We start from the raw sequence: 9856 nt of genomic DNA on the forward strand, positions 1-9856 counted from the left end.
GACAAAGAGTCTGACAGATGTATTACATGTGTCATCAATCACAAAGAATTTAGTATTTATGGCCAAATAGTAAAGCAAGGGTTACAGGTTTAATTCAATGCAAAAGTTTATTTTGTAGAAAACTTTAATGATAAGTGCAGGTTGGCGCAAAAGGAAGTAGAGTTGGCCGCATGTTCACTTTAGATGCTAGAATTCCTGCAATGAATATTTCTATGTATGCTAAAGGAAAAGGAGTGGTTGTAGACATTGAAATATAGCATAAACTTATTGGACATGCAAATGTACAAAGGCTAAAATTAATGCAGTCCAAAGGATTGGTTACAAGGTTGCCTTCTTTTAGAGTTGCAAAATTTCATAAAGCGTGTGAAGCATGTCAATTTGGTAAGCAAGCAAGACAACCCTTTTTGCATGATAGAGATGTGAGCAGAAATATACTTGATGTTGTGCATACATATGTTTGGGGGCCTATAAATAATGTATCTCTTGGTGGCCGCAAATACTTTGTCACACTTATTGATGATTGTTCAATGAAGTTATGGATATATTTCATAAAGGAAAAGAGTGATGCATTTGAGCACTTCAAATCTTTCAAGGCGGCTATTGAAATAGAAACAAGCTTGAAAGTTAAGTACTTGAGATCAGAAGGAGGGGGAGAGTATCTCTCTAATGAGTTTAGTGGCTTCTTGAGGTCTTATGGGATAAAGAGATAGGTATACCCCACAATAATATGGGATTGCAAAAATAAAAAATAGGCATATTGCAAAAGTTTCATAGGCTTTGATGGCTAAAAAGAATATGCCAAACATTTTTTTCCTAAAGTTGTTAATACGGCTATCTATATTATGAATAGAACCCCCACAGCTGAAATACATGGGATGATCCCCGAAGAATGCCTTATAGGAAAGAAGCCCAATGTGTCACACTTAAAAGTGTTTGGTTGTATTGCATATGTTCATGTGCCAGATGAGCTACAAAAGAAGCTTGATCCAAAGGCTCAAAAATTTATTTTTATTGGATACTGTTTAGAGAAAAAAGGATATCATTATTATAACCCTATCATAGGTGAGTTCAAAGTGAGCAGGGATGTTATTTTTTATGAGATGAGCAGTTTGTATGCACCTGTTGGTGATATATCAGATGATGATAATGATCATGATAGCTATGTGTAGAAAGAAAAGCAAGAATCATGGAGCCTTAGTGGACCAAAAACATCATCTGGTACTACACTTATAGTCAGCCCTTAGTATGGGAGACTAAGGAGTAGACCCACATCTTCAGGTGGATCTACAAGTGTTGCAGGTAAAGACAAATGAAAGAAAAAAGTGTTGGATGGTAATGATGCATCTACTAGTCATTTGGGATTTTATGGAGATTCTAGTGGTTAAGAGAGTTTGGATGATGAGCTTTGTATTCCTGGCCCTAGATTTGAATGGTGGAGATTTTTAGAAGCTATTCCAAGATGCTTTGGGTGTTGAGGTGGACCGGGGTAGCATTCCATGAGAGGTTGGCAAAGTTGGTGAGCTATAGAGGGTCAATCTAGGCTTGAGTAACTATAAGAGTCATAGGGCTCTTCAATGGTGAGTTGCAAGGATGCCATGTCAAGGAGAAGGAAGGAGGAAAAAAGATAGAGAATGCAAGAAGAGAGGTGCGCATAAGTGTTGGGCGAGAAAGAAGGGTGTTGCAGAGGAGATTCTTTCTTAAAATATGGTGTGACTAATGCGAAAGGAAAGTGGCCAATGCATGTATGACACACCAGCAAAATAAGTCATGACTAGAAATTATTAGAATGGGTTTTTCAAGATACTATGGCACCATCAGGTGTATGTGCTAATGAGTGGGTTCTATAAATGATTGCCATGTCAGCAAGGGTGGGGACTTTATATAGCCATTCGATCTAGAGAGGGGCAACCAATGGGGAAGGAATGCCAAAATTTGATGGAAAAAGAGGGATAAGGGGATCCAGTTTGGTGGGAAATGGGTATTAGAGACCTTCAACATGATAATAATAGAGCCAAAATCCATTGACAAGCTTCAGTAACAACGTACCTTGTAAATTAGCTAGGTAAAATGAGTTAGTACTGCAATCATGAAAGACCCAAAAAGGACTGCTCCACCAAAACTTAAGCTTACTTGAAAGTTTTCCCATTTGAGATTTAAAGTCTAGGATGAGTTGGCCCCTTCAAAACAATGCTTTCTTGGATAGCCAATTAACTTGGTGTTTCTATCAGGCTTGGACTTTAGACATAATGTAGGTACTATGGATTTGTTCTTCTTCTAATTGGGTGATAGCTTCCATCCAGAATAGAAGTGGTTCTTCTAGAATAGAAGTGGTACCATGAGTTAGAAACTCGGGGCTATAAACTCCAAGGATGTAATGGCTTCTAGACCAAATGCTAATTTGTAGGGAATCATGCCGGTAGCAACCTTGAGGGAAGTTTGGAAAGCCCATAGTGGTTTAGGGAGCTTAGTATCCCAATCTTTTATATTCATCTCTACCAACTTGGTTAAAATTTTACACAAGACTTTGTTACTGGACTCAACTAAGCCATTAGCTTGCAGATAATAATAAGGAGAGGAAATTTTACGCACAATTAGTAAAAATGAGTTGGGCTCTTTGATGAATTTATTGACAAAGTTTGTACCTATGTCATTAACCAATTTGATTGGAGTGCCATAGTAGGTGAAGATATCCCAAAATAAACTTTTAGCAATTGATTTGGTAGTGTTATATGGCAGGGCCCATACTTCTACCCATTTGGTGTAATAATTTGTTGCCATTAGGATATACTTGTTTATTGTGTATACAGCAATAGCCAAAGAGATGAGACCGATGAAGTCCAATTCCCACTTCTTGAAGGGTTCTGGGGGTAGGATTGGTCAGAGAAACAAGCAATCTCTAGCTCCAACCCAACCTTTGGCAAGAATCATAGTGTTGGACCCACTTGTGGACATCACCATGCATGGTTGACCAACATAAACCAACTTGCTCGATTATGTGGGTTGTAGCTTCATTATAGTGAAGTGACCATTGTTGATTCCTTGATGGGGTTTCCCTAGGATAGCAAGTTGCTCCATTGGGAGGACCACTCTTTGTAACACTCCAAATAGAGTGTTTTAATACAACTAATCCATGACAACCTCAAAATGACAACTTCAAAGAGCCAATCATTTTCATTAGTCCTTCTGGAGATGGGATGGGGATATACTAATTTTTAGGAAAGTCATCATTTCTTCATACTAGGACCACGGAGGGTTTGATGGCTTCAGGTCTAACTCATCCACTTTTGGAACAAATAGTTGGGCATCCAAAGTTATGCTCAACACTAGTTGATGGTTCTCTAGAATCAATACAGGATATAAAATCTACAATGATATGTTAGGTTTCAAGGTGATGTAGTACTGCATATTCAAATTCTTGTAGCATTAGAATCCATCTCGTAAGTTGCCCAATGACATTATGCTACTTGACCAAGCAGACTTGAGCTAACCAATTCACATGAAAAACAAAAGTGTGCCCAAGAAAATAATGTCAAAAAAAAAAGACAATCAAGAAGATCCAATCTTCTTGATCTACTGGAGTGATGAATCCAGCCATGGCATGGTGAAAAAAACGGTGCCTCCTTCCTGAGGTGATGATTTGTGATGGGGAGGCTATGGGGCTCAAAAGAACCCAATCAATCTGAAGATACCAGCCCTTCTCCACAATTTCTTTGCTCTATTTCACCTATCTTCACACAGAAAATGGTTGACTGATCAGAGAGAACGGAAATTAATATTTCTCTCTCCTCTTAAGGTCTGTTCACACGGATGATTCTTGGAAGAGATTGGAATGAATACCGATTGTGTGGCTTGCACCGAATTGTGATAGGATCATGTTGATGCTAAGGGATGATGGCCACTGTGATTTGAGAATCAATGCTAGGTTCAGTGTTGGCTGCTTGAAAATGCAAATTTTAATTCTCGAAACCCAAAAAAAGGCTGTAAGCCTCTTTTTAATGAAAGTTTGAATCTTTTTTTATAATTTATGATGCAATTCTCATTCATATGCAATAGAAATGTTTTTTATGCTTGGTTGCAATATGGTTGAAGGTTGTGTGTTATAAATTTCAAAACCCATGCTTGAAATCATGAGTTATTAATTTTTTAAAAGTACATTTTTAAAGAGAAAATGGTATTTTTGTCATTTCAAACAATCAAATTGTGTTCATGTGGAATAAAATTAAATGTCAAGATGGATTAGAGAGTGCAACTTAAGTTTTGAATTTAAAATTTAGATATATATAGTAATTTATTTAAAATAAATCATAAAAAATCAAGAAACTTGGATTTTATATGGAAAAAAACATATTTAATCCACCCAAAAAATTATGAATGCATTTGTGAACGTAATGTGGGGCTAGGGAATGAGGTTCAGCCTCAATCTACCTCCATTTTTATGTTAAAGTGCATATTTACTACTTTTTATATACAAAAAACACATGAAAAATACTCTCTACACCTACCAATGAATGCAAAACAAAAACGATAGGGAGAAAGGGTTGCGACAAGTTGAGAGTTTATTTTTTAAAAAATTATATCTTGGCATATAGGATTTTTTCATTTTAAGTCTTTAAAGAAGGGTAGTAGCACGAATTACTTTGGTGCTACCTTAGCAACGATACCTTGCATTGCGTTTGATTTATAAGTTTCCATGTTTTTGCACTTAAGGCCATTCACTTTTGCATTGCACAACACATACACATGGTATTAGAAAAGCAAATATTGGATGCATTTCACTTGATTGTTATAATCATTGACTCGCATTGAGAGCATGAGTCCTTTGCTATAGGATAGTACGTTCATTATCTTTGGGGCCTAGTTTGGTAAGGAGTGAATTATCTCCTGGAACGAACATTAAAAGAGTAGAGTAAACAATTAGTTGGGAGATGCTCCCTATATGTGTAATACGAGGTGCTAGACACTGATCTATTTGGAAACTCCAATTTCTTGGAGTTGGGAAGGGATTTGTTGGACTATAAACAGTACAAACACGTATCTAAGTTAGATTAGTGTGGTTAGCCTCTAGAGTGCTCATGGCGCCATGAGACTGTGGGGTGTTTCGGTTGAGTAGAGGCCCTAGCTAGAGCCTTAGAACCAGTGTTGGTCGGTCCCAACATATTGTATTGGGTTTTTTTTCAAACACTAGTACCTAATGTTATTAAGAGATAACAAGCAAGAGAAGAGTTATTTGTTGAAGGATTTGGGAACTATAAGATTGAGAGGCATGTAGCTGGTGACTTAAAGACACTCAAATGTATGTACAATGTGTCAAAGGAATCCACATCTAAATCTCCTTGCCTATATTGCATATCCCCAGCCATAGAGTTGAACTCAAGCAATTGGAATAGAGCTCCCTCTAGGCATAACAAGGATCCAGAATTTAAGCTAGTCCTAGATATTCCTTTAATGAATGTCCATATCTGTACACTTCATGTGCTTTGCAAGATAATTGAAAAGCTTGTTCATCTTTATATAGGTTTTGCATGGAAGCTCAAAGCATTATCAACTATAGAACAAATGCTACAACAAAGATTGAAAAAGTCTTATTTGCAAATTGGTTTGCATGGTGGTAATGTTGTTATTGAACCAAATCTTCAAAATTCTAAGGATGGAAATTGTGTCTCAAAAAGCCATCTATTGGTGAAGTGAGCGCTAGAAGGTTCTTAGGCTTTCATGGGAGACTTGGTAAGATAAACTCTAGGAATGGTGGCTTAACTATTAGATACAATCAGTGGAAGTCCCTACATAATGCAGTTAAGGATCATACTAATAATGGAAAAGCTTGGAATAAAAAAGCCAATGTTTGGGAAACACTAGACAAAGTATTCTTTTATTGTGATAAAACTGAATGGAATGATGATGATCTCAAAGACTTCAAAAACCAATTGAATCTTTTTAAAAAGGCAATGACAGAAGCTTGAGGTAATCAACACTTCACTCACTATATGGTAAGAAGTTTACATATGTATGTCTCTTTATTGTCTAACCTATATAAGATTTTTTCAATTTATTTTCTTTATTTATTAACTATGCAGCATATTTTATGCAATCTTGCTCCATATTTTATCAAGAAATACAGATATATATCTATCTGGTCAACCCAAAATATGGAAAAATCGCATTATCAAGCAATAACAAAATACTTTAGAACACAAGACATGGAGATGGAAGACAAAAAAAGTAAGAGGTTTATTAGAGGTCTTCTAATGGTTCTACGAACAAATTTGGCACACATTCAAGTTCAAAGACACAACCACATTATGTAATACATCATCTTTCACAAGGACTATATGAACTATCACCCAATGAAGAAAAGAGGGATATTTAAACTCTTGTGCCAAGAAAATATTTTCAGAATGATTATAAAGTAGATAAAGAGATGGAAAAAGATGGGTTTCAAGAAATCCTTGACATCTTTTTGTATGACCTTGTTGTAGAAGAGTCTCTAGTTTTAAGCAATCCACTAGGTCCTCTAGAGGAATCTTTTGTTTCATCCCACTTGTAATATCCCCTGTGCCCCCCATGCCTTCCCCGATGCGAACCCCCCCTTGAATTTTTTTTAAAAATTAAGACAATTTTTTTAATCCCTCTCTCTCTCCTCGCCGACAGCATGTCGGGGAGAGAGAGAGAGAGAGAGAGAGAGAAAATGAAAGGATTTATGCAGAGGAACATAGTATGTATAGTAAAGTCAAGACACAAAAGGGATCAATAATGTGATGCTGAAGAATGCAAAGGCTCCGTCACCAAGGTGTGCAAATGATTGCACAATGACTAGTGGCCTCCTTTGAAACTAGAGGAAGAAGATCCCCCTCTCAAGCCCCCCTTTGAAGCATGTAGGGAATTTAGAAACTCATGAATCATGGCCTTTGGTGTGGTTGATGTAGGAATGACCACTGTAAAAGTGTTGATGAAGGTATTGAAGTACATTAATCCATGGAGCTTCAATGGAGTTGACAATGTTGATGCAAGTAGAGTAAGAGACAAAGAGAGAGAGAGAGAGAGAGAGAGAGAGAGAGAGAGAGAGAGAGAGAGAGAGAGAGAGAGAGAGAGAGAGAGAGAGAGAGAGAGAGAGAGAGAGAGAGAGAGAGAGAGAGAGGGAGAGAGAGGAGAGAGAGAGAGAGAGAGAGAGAGAGAGAGAGAGAGAACAAGCCACATATGTAGTATGTGGGTACAATGATAGTGTACCACTTAGGTTTTTTATATAGGTGTATGAATATGGTACAACCTTGAAAGGTACATTCATACCTAGTGTGAGTGTGGGCATGATGGCCCTTAATTCCCAACAACCTTCCCCCTAAAGTAAATGTGCTTGAAATTAAAGGAAAGAATTAGCTTAGTCTAGTCATGTACAAAGTTTAAACCTATACCTATCCAACTCCCATCATCTGCCGACAATGAGCAAACCGCTCTATCGGAAGACCCTTTGTGGTAATGTCTGTAGGGTTATCATCGGTATGTACCTTGATAAGCTCAATGCTCTTGATGTCAAGTACTTACCTGATAAAGTGATACTTCACTTGTATGTGCTTTGTCTTTGCATGAAAGATAGGATTCTATGCTAACATGATAGCACTCTGACTATCACATTGAAGGACAAGAACCATTGTAATGCTAAGCTCTCCAACCAGATGTGAAAGCCATAAAGCCTCTTTGCATGCCTTAGTGGCAGCCACGTACTCTGCTTCTGTAGCAAACAATGCAACACACTTCTATAGCTTGGATATCCAAGGGACATATCCTCTTGTGAAGGTGAATACATACCCTGAAGTAGGCTTCCTATGGTTTGAATGACCAACATAGTCTACATTTGTAAAGCCAACGATAGATGCCTTCTACTTTCCAAAGAAGATGCACAAATACTTTGTTCCCTTTAGGTATAGCATAATACCCTTCATTGCTTCCCAATGCTTCTTGCTAGGGTGTGCCATGTACCTACTAACCACTCCCATTGCAAATGATATGTCATGATGTGTAGCAACCACAGCATAAATCAAACTACCAATAGTTGAAGCATACAAAAGCTTGACCATTTCAAACTACCAACGATTGAAGCATACAAAAGCTTGTCCATTTCAACCTTGTCATCATCAGATATAGAGAGGTATCTGAGATCCACTCATAATGTGAGGGGGAGGTGTCACAATTGATCTACTCAATGCCCTCATTAGAGTCGAGGTCAATGGAGTAGACATGAGTAGCTCTTATGGAGCCATGGGTAGGGAAAAATAACCTTTGTCTCTTGGTGGAGCGGACAACTGCTCTCAAAAGAGTGGAATAAAAATCGAAGTGGTATTCGGGATCCACTTAGAAAGTGAGGGATGGTCCTCACAAATCATCTCCTCAATATCCTCATTAAAGTTGATGTTAGTGGGCTCATATTACAAGGGATAAGTAGATATGAGTAGATCCTATGGAGCCATAATAGCCTTTTTCTCTAGATGGAGCAAACAACCACTGCCTCTCAATGGAACAGACTACAAAGTCGAAGGTGATTGCAAATGGTCACTATCTCTTAGAGGAGTCTTCAAAGATGAGAGTCTTGGAAAGCATTAAACCCAAAAGTATATGGATGAAACCTTTGTACCATATTGTGGTGGTATTTAGGAGAGCTTATCACCTCATGAAGGCTTAAAATCTTGTGTTGATTGAAAGACATTAGTATATGTGGTGTGTATCTTATTACCTTAAGTATTGAGCTTTGATAGTTAATGTAGAACAAGCTTTGTTGCTTAGAACAATGAGGTGGTACAAGGAGTGCATGGGGGTAAACACATACTCTAGTTGATTGGGGAGAAAGTATTGATAACAATTTTTGGTAGAGTAATTGTTCTTGTTGTATGAGGTGTAGTTGGGAGTCCATGCTTCCTCCTTTGGAAAAGAAGCCAAAGCATTAGTGTGGAAAAATTTTAATGAGAGGGTGGAAGGGAGGAGAAGATAAGTGAACACACCTTAGGATGGCATGTGAATGCACCTTAGTGTATGTGAGTTAATGATTAGGGTTTGGATGAATCTTTAGGCTTTTATATTAAATCCCTACCTTTGTAGTTTTATCAATGGATCATTCATTTTCATTCAACATTAGGTTTTGTGTGTGCGTGTGCGTGCGTGCGTGCGTGCATGCGTGCGTGCGTGCGTGTGTGTGTGTGTGTGTGTGTGTGTGTGTGTGTGTGTGTGTGTGTCTCCTCCATGGAGTTTTATCTCCCTTAGATGTTGTTCTTCCAATAGGGGAGATTTGGAATCACTTTAGGACCCTTTAAGGTTTGTGGGATTCCATGGATTTCATAAGGACAAATGAGGATGAGGCTATTGTTATAGCTTGAAATTGCTTTTTGGTTGAAAGAACATAGCTTGAGCATATAAACTCCAAAATTCATTGGAGGTTGGTGCATTATAATTCTTTATCAATACATTTCTAATGATATGTTAGATTATATAGTTTTGAGGTACAATGTATATAGTTAATCGTGGGTCCCTTAATTCATAGGATGATGATATGGCAATTTTTACGAGGCCCAAAAGTGAGTCTAAATATCCCTCAATGATTTGCAAGATTGACCACCCAACAATGGTACTTCAATGGATCCTATGTAACTTCTGATGATGTTTGAGAGAAGGCATTGCGTTAATCATAATGATGATTTTTGAAGTTTGTGCTGAAACGAGAATTTACAAGTACTTGTAGCTCTAATAGGAGACTTTTAGCAGGCATACTCTGTTGTCAAGAGTAGGTACGGGATTGTAACTCATCTCTCTCGATAGAGATGGGGGTTCAGTCCTTATACATTTTATTGAGTAGCATATGTTTATGCCCTTATAG

The sequence above is a fragment of the Lygodium microphyllum genome, chromosome 6 (assembly GCF_053477565.2).
Source record: "Lygodium microphyllum isolate KBCC chromosome 6, Lygodium_microphyllum_v1.1.10, whole genome shotgun sequence".
NCBI classification, from domain to species: Eukaryota; Viridiplantae; Streptophyta; class Polypodiopsida; order Schizaeales; family Lygodiaceae; genus Lygodium; species Lygodium microphyllum.